The following is a 12,546-nucleotide window of genomic DNA, read 5'->3' on the forward strand; positions in this document are numbered from 1 at the left end:
TTCGGCAGTCTGATGTAGGCTTTGGATCCACATGCTCAATAATAATCCATAATTACTGCAGTTCCGTGCACCATTCCTGGAGCATCAAAAACATGTCCACAGTTCTGGTTCTCTCCCATTTGTCTTGTGCCATTATTCCTGAAGCAGAATTTCGGGTTTTCTAGTGGCACTATCTTCAAGGGTCCTCCTCTGTCTCCTACCCATGTCAGTAGTTTTGCAAGCTTTGGCCATAATGGCTTTCATCCATTCCGTATGATGTTGATGGTGCCTTGGTAACTACCAGTGACTATCCAGGCTTTACATATTACTACTCCTTTCTCCCATCCGTCTGGTGAAAGCATTGTTCCCCAAATCTGCATTTGGCCTCTGTTCTTCCAACTTCAAGCCTCTTCTGGAGTTTTTCCTTGGACATTTAGCTTTGGGTTAACTTCCCATCTGATTTCTGCTCCTTTAACAACAGGCTTCTCGTACTGGATTACATAGTTCCTCGTATGAGCTCTATTTCTTGTCTTTATGTCTTGAACGTAATCATCTTCATCGGGATAGGCTGTTTCAGTTGCCCATATCAGTGAGGTATCACTGCCCATGAACTGGCCTCTTGTTTTGCACATGGGTACGTGTGAAAGACAGTGTGCGGTCTGGACATCAATTTCTACAGCTACGAAGATCTTGGACTTCCCCATGCTGCAGGGTCGGAGTGCACAAACAAAGCATTCCCCTTCTGAATTTAATCTTCCAAGTGCTTTCATGTGCTGGTACCAAATATTGGTTCCCAAATGTGCTGTGCTGTCCAGGTAATCATTTAGTTTGTTGTCATCTCAGTGCATACTCCTCTTGATTCTTAAGGTTTTCATGTAGTCTGCTATTACTACATCCCTGAATGCATCTGTATAGCTCCTTCTTTCTGGAGGGTTCTCAGGTATCCTGGTCCATGGTACATACCTCCTCATCTGCACCATTTGAGTGGACAAGAGTATGGCAGCTCTTTCTTGGTCCTCATATATGTCTTACTTTCTAGCTAGAAATGTTCATATCCATAATGGTATCTGCCTGGTATATGGCTGTATTGTGGGACTTGTACTTGTCCCTTTCACTGGAACATATATGTTTGTCACTGCTGTCTCTGTGGGTTTCTTCTTCAGCTCCTCTAGTCTTTCCACTATGTCTGCTTCCTTCATTTGGCTCTTTACTTTACTTGTAGTGATATTCCCATAGTAGGCAGTCTTTTCTTCTCTGAGGCTTTCAATTGTGATTCTGCAGTCATTGACACTAAGCATGTTGCTTGTGTATTCTGTGTTTGCATGTGTGTGGTTGTCAGTAACTTTTTTTTATTCACTCTTTTCCAACTCTGTCTCTGGCTTTTCAATTCATCTGTTACTAAAAGTGTTTGTGTGTCCTTGCTAATCACATCCATTTCAGGTTCATTCATTCTACCATCAGATCTTCTAGTGACTGGAATGACTATGTAAGGTCTGGGTGCCTTTGTAGGCTTCATGCGTGCATCATTAGGTGGGTGCACTGGAATTGGAACGCTTTGTGCACCAATAAAAAATGCAGTTCTGATTGTTGATGACAGTAAAACAATGATGAATATAATACACAAATACAGCATGCCCCTGTATGTCAGGCGGCAGCATTTACTTCCAGAGAAAGAGGGACGTTGTTCCTCCTGCGGGAGGACGAGGTTGCTGCTCTGGATTCCCATCTCGATCATACACCAAAATGTTAATTCTTATGATACTCATTTAAACAATATTGTCTTTTCGGATTCTTTGTTCTGAGTTTCAGGTGTAACACAATTGTCCCCCCTCTTGTGACTAATGAATTGTCTATTATCTCAGGATACAGTTATTTTACTAAAATATGCGAAGTGTCATAATTAAATGATAATTCAGCAAGACTCTTTACTATGCATGTTCAAAGTATGTCAGCTCCCAGTCCGTGCCCCTGATCTGCATTAGTCCCGAAGACATGTTGCCATTGTTAATGGAAAATAAGAAAGGCAATCTCTGGCAATGCTCTCTCGATCTATCCCTCAGCAGAAAGCTTTTAGAATCTCCTCAGATAGTTCTGCTGATGGTTAGAGAGTTCCACTTGTGGTATTATTCCATGCAAGCGCATTCCCATTTGTGCAATATTGCCTGGGTTTCTGATGAATGTGAGGACATCAACATTGATTCGTCTCACCACTATCTCGGGGAAATCAGTGACTAAACGAAAGAGAACGTTGTGGGCCAATCTACTGTCTTCTGGGGACAGCGACATCAGTCCCGTTTTGCTGATGTTCAGGACTGTATGCTTTCACTTCAATGTACACAATGTCTGCACTGTGCGTTTGCGTGGAGTGGCTCTAAGATCACAATTTTATTTAGGAGTTGGCTTAGATGTTCTGTATTTGCTGGGTCTCCAGAAATGTGAGTGTGTCTGTCGTTCTTCCGACAAGATTTGGACAGTCTTCGATTATTCGAAAGAACAATATATTGACAACCTCATTTACTTCCTTCTTTGCTTGGGACATTTGTCTTCTCCTCACTGTATTCAGGAAGTAGGAGAAATTGTTCTGCAATTACAGTAAGCAATCTTCTTATTGTCTTTTCGTTTTCGGGATCTTGAAGAAAGTCAGTGACACTGGTGAGTCTCCCCACCAATGACTGGTATGATCTTAGCACTATATTAAAATATGTTACCACATCTTTAGTGAAGTCACTACTGTGGGACACCATATGTGATTCCGAATAGGGTCTCGGTGTGGAATGAGTCTGGATACTATATTTTCTTCCAATTTATGTGTCCTCGATCAAAATGGCGTTAATACGGCGGAAAAAAAATAGGATTAAGTGGACTAGCCTTCCCTTAAACATAGAGCACATTCTGGGAACGCCAACATTGAGAGACACCGTATCCGGGACCTGGTATTATTTACAAATATTAACCATGGTTGCACTTCACAAGTGCTTACAGCAACTAAAACAGATCATTTTTTGCCTACTTGGACCAAAAGCACATTTGGCTTTTGTTGTATCTTGTGTAGCATTCACCAGATTCTATCACCATTCAATACATAGTGGGTTTCTTTCTTACAAAAGTACGGCTATTAAGAAGTATTCAACACTATCAAGTTTTCATATTGCTCTCTTCCTCCTGTCCTGAAGATGGCTACATCTGCATCAACACACAATTGTTTTGTGCATTGCCTCATTTCTTTTGGTGCTATTAGCCGAAACATATCTCGACCCTCACAAAAATAAGCCTAAGATATCTAATAGGTTTTTTTTCTGATAGAGCCGGTTCAATCAAGTAGTGCTCTACCTCTCAGTGCTTGATGTTGCACATCCAGTGTTTACACAACACCAGATTCACGTACTAACCCCACACACTTTCTATGTATATTATACCGATTTGTTCTGGCTTTGTTAAAAACTTTTTTGCTGTGTTCATCCTTACACTGACTGTGAAGATTGCTTTTTCTCTTTTTTAACAAAGAATTTTTACATTGATTTTAGCATGATTAAAAATAAAATTAGTTTTGTTATTATCTAGTGGTTGTTTCCCCAAATGTCTTTTCATTTGTGTTTCTACTTTTAGATAGGTTGAGTGTCATTAACATACTCACAACCTTTGACTGAGTGTTTTGGTAGCTCTGTCTTCAGACAGTAGGCACACCGTTCACCTGATTGTGGCTTTAAGAGATAGGGTCACCACCCCCCCTTTGCTCTCCTCTCATGCTCGATCATAATGTGGCATGTTATTTCCTCGTCACAGTTTTAATGTGTCTCAATTCAAAGTTCAAGTTCAACGTACTATGTTGTGGCTTATATGTGCAATTCTCTTCTTCACCCTGCAACTAGGATGCACAGAGTGTCCTTCGTTTATGTCCTTATCCCCTTTTTTGCTCAGAGGAAGTGTCCAATTTTAAACCATAATTTGCAAACAGTTCTTTGTCTTTGTCTGGCTGGTCATGCGTCCTTCTTCTTCGTCATGGATCTCGTCTGCACGTGTTGTGGTTCTTCCCCATCGCTCTTAGTCCCCTCGCATTGGGGTGCACGCAGGGGGGCCTTCTCTGACGTAGGGTTTGATATCACCCAGAAAAATCCAAGTTCTCCTGCCTTGTAGTTTCACTTTGGAAGGAGTGCAGTCCTCCACTGTAAAGGGAACCTTAAATCTTGACTCGTCCCACCTTTTCCTCGAATGATTCTTTAGAAGGACGGTATCTCCAGGGAAAATGGATAGTACACAAAGTCCTTGAGCTGTGTCTGCAGTAGTATCTCCTTCTGTGTTCCGAGCTGCCCTGCATCCTTATCATCGTTGCTGCAGCTGGTCTGAAATTATAGTAAGGCAAGATGTCATGTAATGTTGCACTTCAGACCTTAAGATTTCTCCTGTTGACTGGGCATCACATCTAGCTCTATCTCGGGGTATCAGGGGAGTACGCATTCTTCTTCGTGTGGTGTAAGATGATGGTCAGAACCGGGTTGGTTCCGGAGTGCATACAATGCCAAAGGAAGGCAGTGCAACCATCCCTTTCGTAGAGTAAGCTTCAACTTGGCTATCCTTTCCTTTAATAAGCCATTGAGCTTCTCACCAATCCCATTACATTGTGGATGATACACCAACGAGAACTTGTGCTTTATACCAAGCAGTAAGCTAATCTGTTTGAATGTCTCATTTACAAAGTGAGGTCCATTATCTGATCTCATGACTTCACACACCCCCCAGCTTGGGAACACTTCTCTCACAAAAAATGTGGCCGCACAGGTAGAGTCTGGGTGTGTACATGGTCCTGCCTCTATCCATCTAGAGAATGGGCACGCCACAACAATTAAGTATCTTTACCCGTTACATACTTGAATCATGTCGACGTAATCGACTTGCAAGCGCTGAAAAGGCACATTTGGCCTGGGGATGACTCCTCTCATTACATTTAATGTGTGCCCAGCTGTGAATTGTTGGCAGATTATACAGTTCACATTAAAAAATGCAATGTGCTCGGTTAAATTTGGTATAAACCAGTCTTCTGTAAGCGTTGCCGTTGCTGCAAGATTCTTTTTTGTCATTTGTGCTGAGTAATGTAGCTGCTCCAGCGCAAATTTTAACAGGGCTATAGGCATCACTGGTTTACCTGTGCTGTCTTGTCGCCACTAACTGTCAGAGGGGTTTAAAGAACACCCTTCCGTTTCAATAGATTTTTCTCTTCCCGCGGTGCCTCCCCTTGGAGTTCCATCAACTGTGTTTGCCTGGATTGTTATACCTTTCAGGTGTGGTTTGTGCAATCATCATTCTCTCATTGGTATGGGTGACTTCTACTTCCATGATCGTCTCATTCTTGGATGCCATATGTTTGGCTTCCGTGTCTGCTGTTTGGTTTCTGCGTGAGATCAAATCTGTCCATTTTGTGTGGGCGGTGCATTTCACGACCGCTATGCCCACTCGGAGCTGTAGTGCCTTGATCAGCCTGTCCAATAAGGCTGTGTGCTGCACTGGCATTCTGCCTGCTTGGAGGTAGCCCCTCCTTTTCCAGTGCACTAAGCCTGCATGCACTGTTGACATCAGATAGGCGGAGTCACTGTACACTGTTACTTCCTGGTCTGCATGATTCTGAATGGCGAGTATCAATGCCAATAATTCTGCAGCCTTTGCTGAATAGTGAGATGGTATTCGTGCACTAAGGAGTACTTGAAATTCTCCATTTGTGGTGTGTTTCATTACAGCAACGCCTGTGTATCTTTGCCCATCATTTTGATTGATTCTCGAAGAACCGTTAATAAAGACACTTTCTCCTTCTGCCAAAGTGTTTTCCTTCACTCTGGGGACCTCATCATAGAATTCTTCATAATTTGCACAGTCATGGATCGGTTCTCCTTCAGTGACTGGCTCTGCTATAAACATAGCTGGGTTCACTATCTTAAATCGGACTACTTTAATTGATGGATTTGATATGATTACTTCATAAGCAGAAGCTCTCTTATATGTTAGCGTACCCTTAGGTTTCTCTAGGATAGCAAATAGTGAGTGCTTGACGTACAACGTCATTGAGCATCCCATCACAATGGTTGTAGCCTTTTCGATGGTGAACGCTGCAGCAGCCACACTTTGTTCGCACCGGAAATAGCCTTTCATCACTGGGGCCAAATTCCCACTTTAATATGCCAGGGTTTTGTACCCCAATGTGGTTCTCTGTGTGAGCACTGCCGTCATCACGCTGCCATTCGTGTGTGAAAACAGGTAAAATTCCTCTGCATAATTGAGAATCCCTAGAACTGGTGCTGTGCAAATAGCTTTTTTGAGTTCAGCAAATTCTTTCTCCATGGTCTCAGACCATTCAATTTTTTCTTTTGTCAAATGGGCCTTCTTTAGGGCCTGAAGTAAAGGCTTCGTGTAAGAGCTATAGTCGAAGACCCACGCCCTAACATATTTGCACAGGCCTAAAAAGCTCTGCATCTGTTTCATCGTGTGTGGCTTAGCTGTGTTCAGTATGGCTTCAGCCCTTTCTGGGGTCACTCGTTTTTCCTCATGTGAGATCAACTGGCCTATGTACAGCACTTCTTGTTGACAATATTGTAGCTTTTCCTTGTCAACCTTATAGCCTTTCTCAGCCAGTATAGTCAATAGCTGAACAGAATCGTGCCTGCATTGCTCCTCTGTCATGCTGCAGATTAAGATGTCGTCCATGTATTGCAGGACAACGCTTTCTAATGCAATATTGCTTAGGTCCATCTGCAGGACCCTGTTAAAAATAGAAGGAGACTCACAGTACCCCTGGGGTAGCCTCGTGCTCTTCAATTGTATCTGTCTGAATGTGAATGACATCAGATCTTGTTAGTCACGGTGCAACGCGATTGAGAAAAATGCATTTTTCAAGTCAATCACTGTGAAATATTTTTCCACAACAGGTATATTACATAGTATTGTAGCTGGGTTAGGGCTAAAGAGAACTCAGCCTCAACAATATCATTTATTGGGCGTAAATCCTGAATCAGCCTCCAAGACCCTCCCTTTGATTTTTTGATTAGATAAACCGCAGTATTGCATGACAACTCTGACGTCACTAAGATGCCTTGCTCCATCATAGCTGAAATTGTCTTAAAAATTCCTTCATCAGCCTCTCTGGACATGGGATATTGTTGTGCTTTGGGTAAAATTGCTCTTGGCTTTAGCTTGATTTTCACTTCCCCAACCCCTTTCAATAGGCCTACGTCATAGGGTCCTGTGGTCCACACTGAGACAGGCACCTGGACCATGTTGTTATCAAAATATTCAGGAAGGTTTCGTGCCAACATCATTCTCTGAGGCACTTCTCTTTTGATCATTCTCACCCAAAAGGTGAGATTCACTTCCACCATTCTCTCTCCCGTATCTGCTTGCTCTTCAAACAGATCGTCATCAGTGACGTCAGTCAATCGATATCCTTCTTCAATGGTGATTACTGTGAACCATTTTCGGCCTTCATCGTCATAACCATCAATCAAGGCCATTCTCCCTTGTGCTGCAGCTTTGTGTATTATCAAGGGAAATACTTGTCCCTTCGCCTCGTGCATAGGTATTCTTGGTCTAAATAGAAACTTATCTGGGGTTCTCATGATTCTGTCTGCAAGGACTGGCAGCCCTGCGATTAGCACACGTATTCCATACGTGAATATTTCAGGCTTTAATGGTATAGCCATCATGGCTGTGTGTCCGGTGTATATTCTAATCATTTTGCATACGTTTGAATAGTGCATTCCTGGAGTTGAACATAATATGCCCTCCTCCGTGAACAAGATTGTCAGATTTAACTTTGTCATCAAATCTCGACTCAAAATGTTTCCTGGGGTCTGTTGTGAATATAATAAAGGCACATTCATTTGACATTCTCCTATAGAGACTGGAAGTGCGTTTGTGAAGGTAACACAATTTGTAGCTCCTGTGAAACTCTGAAGATTTATGGCCTTGCCGGACAAGGAAAACTTGCCTTCATGTATACATGAGTGTGTTGCACCCATGTCAACTAAGAAGGAATATTCTTTATCTCCTATAACGACATCCGCCCTAGGTTCCCGCTGAGGGTCTGGTGTCACTGATAGGATAGAACACATCAGGGTTCCCAGTGAGCTGTCCTAATCCATATATAGCTTGGGCCCACTATGTGCTGATCGATTTCCCCCATTTCCAGTGTTATTTCCCATTCCAGAGTTCATAGTCTGCCCTGAGCTCATCGTTTGTGACAATTGCAGCGGTGACTGTTGGGACTGCCCTTGTGGAAAACTCCCTATATTCTGAGTTTGCAAACCTTGCTGCGCTCCTGGCGCTTGTTGCACCGTGTGATTCTGTGCAACTCCCTGTTGTAAAAATGCAGTGCCTGCTCCTGTCCCTTGGCCGTTCTGCACCATGCCTTGGTTTCTGCATGTGCGTGCTAAATGCCCTGTCATCCCACACAACCAACATACTGGCGGTGGTCGGATCATTTGCCCATTTGACATATCTTGATTACCACGTTGCATATTTTGAAAACCTTCTTGATTATTTTGAAAACCTCCCTGATTGCTCTGCCATCCTCTTCCTCTAAATCCTCTTCCCCTTGGGTAAAACCCTGTATTGCCCTGATTATTCTGTTGTGGATTATTGACCTGCTGCATGCTCAATTCAGCTGTGCTAGTTATCATGGTTCCCTCAAGAGCATATTTTGACAATTTCTTCTGCACCAATTTCGCTTCCTCACCCTTTTGTGCAGCTTCCTTTTTGCGATTCTTGAGCCGAGAAGCACCCGATGAACCAGAAAAAGGGCCTTGAATTTCAACCTACTCTTGACAGGGAGCCAGTGGAGTCTGTTCAGGACTGGGGGGACATGGCATACTTCTGAAGACCAGCCACCTGTCATGGTGCTGAATGTTGTACAATTTGAAGTATTTTTAGGTAGTTGTTGGGCCGGGTCAGCAGGGTAGTATAATCCAAAACTCCCATGATAGCTGATGAGACCACCAGTCCTCTCAATTCAGACGGTAAAAAAGGCATCACATTCCCGAGCTACATCTGGCACTACCCTGCAGTTTGGGGGAAAGAGAGGCAAAGATTTGTATCCCCATATTTGTAACAGAATCGATCGGCAAAGAAAGTGCACCTAGAGATGAAGGGCAGACATCCATGGTCCAAAGGTGCCAAGGTGCCCATGGGACCAACGACAAGAACCTAAGTTTTATCACCATTAAGTTTCAACCTGTTATTGTTCATCCAGGTGCCAATGTCTGCTAAGCAACCCCACAGACGTGACAGAGATTCGTTCACATTGCGATCCACTATTAGAACAAGCTGGGTGACTCCACAGGAAAGAGCAGAGGGGGCTGATCTAAAAGGAGGGAGTTAGAGAATCTGAGATTTCTTAGAAAGACAGCAACTGAACAATTCAAGATCTGTGACTTGGCCCCACTTCCTCAAGGCAGCGACACAAGTTGGCATGATCAATGGTGTCAAAGCCCACCAACAAATCCATGACGACCAAGAGGCCCACCACATCATGTTTCCGAATTCTAGCTAGATGATCGATGACTGAAACTAGCATTGCTTCAGTACCCACAGATGTTCGGAAACCTGATTTAAAAGGACTTTAAAATAGAGGTTTCTTCCAAATATATTCACAGCTGAGGAGTAACTACAGCCTCAAGCAGTTTCATAAGAAATTTGAAGAGTGAGGTAGGCTGGAAATTGGCATTAGAGGTAGAGTCCAGAGTAGGGTTTTATTAACAGTGGAGTCACCAGGGCTTGTTTAAGGATGGATGAAATAACTCCTTGTGTTAAAGGTGAGTTAACAACTAGAGCCACAAGATGGGATACCTCAGAGCTAACGTTTTTCAATTGCTCAAGGGGGATGGGATCTAGTGGATAAAGAAATGTCATCTGCAAAATAATTTTCCTAACCTGCTCCTCAGAGGTAGGGGCAAAAGTTCAAAAGGTAGCAGTAGCACCATTAGGGCAAGGTTTGGGTGACAGAATAGAGACTGCTATTTTCCTCCTAATATTAGTAATCTTCTCAATACAGAAGTGAGAAAGGGAGTCACATTTATGGTGGGTTACTCAGTTCCAGTGCTTTATTTGTAGGGGTTTTTGTCAGAGCACAGCCCTGGCACTTATTTTTGAGCCTCAGACTTTATTGTCTCAGACTCACTTTAATTATGAAGTGTTGGTAGTGCATCCATTAAACACCACAATGAGCAGGTTCAAGATGTAGTATAGCCCAAATATGTTGATGCTGTGGATAACAGCTATGGGTGGTGGCAGCCGTGGTGGGGACCTGCCCACCTGCAGTGTTACATTAGTGCTAGAAAATATTTGGGGCCTGGCACTTATATATTTACAAATTAAGCATTGCTCAGTTCTGAAAATGTTTTGAACACTTCTGCAGATTTGTTCTGGGCTATGGAGATGCAGATTTGGAAGAAGGATTTCTTCTTTCTTTCAATCGCTAACCAATACCCCCCTTTTTTTTTTTTAGAATTTTACATTTAATCCCGTCCTAAAAGTTTTTGGACTGGCACTACTTGCCTGCCCTCTTCATCTGGGCCAGTTCATTAGCAAACCATTTATTGTTCTTCGTCATTTCAGTTTTAATGATTTTTGTTTAATGGGAGATAGTAAATGTAGTGCGTGTTATTTCTCCACTCATTTTCAGCCACTCTTTTAATGGACATACACTTTCGAATGAGGAGAATTTTGTAGTTGTATGCAGAAACTGTTAACTTGCTACATTTATGTTGGCTCTGAACCTCACTTTAATTTTGTTGTTTCCCTTGTCTATTTGATATTTAGATAATGCCCCTTGCAGATAACATCAAACACTCCCCAAAAATGTTTCTAACTTTACCCAGATGATGTACAGAATGTACTGAAACTCAAATATCTCTATCAGAATTGCCCGTGGACCTAGTATGATAGCATCAAATATTTGTCTCCTCCCCCTTCCCTTACTTGTTTTCCTCCAGCACTATTTGAAATGTCATCAGGCCTAGTATGATAGTCGCTTGTTTTGTTCCTCTCCCTCCTCCACTTCTCCCACCTCTTGTTAATCTCTGGCTCTATCAGAAATGTCATCAGGCCTGGAACAGTAGTCGCCTGTCTGTTCCCATTTCCCTACCACCCCCTCCCGTCCCATTTGTGTCATAGCTCTTGCACTATCTGAAATGTCGCCAGAGAGAGTACGGTAGTTAATTTCACATTCTTGTTGTTCATGGCCATGTAAGAATGTCATTGTATTTTTCCCTTGTTTCCTCCCCTGCCTTGAAGCGCTTTGAAACACATTGTGTGGAGGCGCTATATCAATAATCTATCATATCATATAATATCAAAACTGATAACAGAAACTCTCATGAAGAAACTCCTATTGGAATATCCAGTATTGGACTGTTTGCTTTAAAAAATGCCTCTAAGACAGAGATTGTTTCATTTGGAGTACTACCTCTGCAACATTACAAATCAAATGGCCACCTGTTATGGGATTGGTGTTAGATCAGCTAAAGTGTCTAGGTGTCATTTTCAATAAAACGTATTCTACACCCCAAAATGTGTCCATCAATCACACTTCCAGATCCATATCTTTGGGAGGAGTGTTCCCTACGTGTAGATGCTGTAAAAATCCAGGTCAACAGAGATAGTGTACTCTCTTTACCTGGCCTATTGAAATGCCAAACTAAAAAACAAACAAAAAACAAAAAAATAACCAAACCTCATCACCGGGTAACAACCTAAAAGTACTTAAGCTCAAAATACTGAAACACTGAGGGAGTTCCCCAGCAGTGTTAGGTCCACAACTCTGAAAGAAATGCCCTGCAACCCTAAAAAAATAGAATATACCCTACGGAGGTTGAAAGGGAATGTGACACACTAGATCCATAAATACCTAATTTATAAATAGTCACATACAGTGATCACGTAACCAATTCACTACCTTCTTAACTCTTTCTCATGGCTCTTTAGTACTTACAGGTTATGAGGGGCACTCTTGTCCTACAGCCACACATAATCATTACCTGTTAAAGTTACATCTTACATCTCACTATCTTGGTGCTGTGAACGTTGAACCAACCTGTACCCATGTCCACCTATTTAATGTTTGTTATAATATTCATACCCAAAAGACACTTCCATTGTGAAATCCACCTATCAAGCCAGAACTCTGATACCATTTCAAATTAGCACACTACCTGGGACTATAATAGCTATTTCTCAAATATACGTCAACGCTCTATTTCATACCTGATGACTTGTTGATGAATATTTCTCTCAGGTGCTTTGAAGTGGGACCCAGCGAGTTAGCACATTATTAAAACTCTAAACTAAACCATAAAAATATATTATAATTATTGGATGCTTGCTTGGAATTGAGATGCCAAACACTGACAACACTCTAGGAAGCATTGAAAGAGTGAGGAAGCAATGGAATGTCCCACTGCAAAAAGTGTTCTAAAGACCCAGTGGGAATCTTAAAATGCTGAAAGAAGTTAAAATGCATGTGATATGCACAATGGGAAATGTGCTCAGAAATGGTAGAGGCAGTCTGAGAGAGATTGAATCAGAAACGTT

Source organism: Ambystoma mexicanum, chromosome 10 (genome assembly GCF_040938575.1).
Source record: "Ambystoma mexicanum isolate Mex_15411 chromosome 10, UKY_AmexF1_1, whole genome shotgun sequence".
Classification (NCBI taxonomy): domain Eukaryota; kingdom Metazoa; phylum Chordata; class Amphibia; order Caudata; family Ambystomatidae; genus Ambystoma; species Ambystoma mexicanum.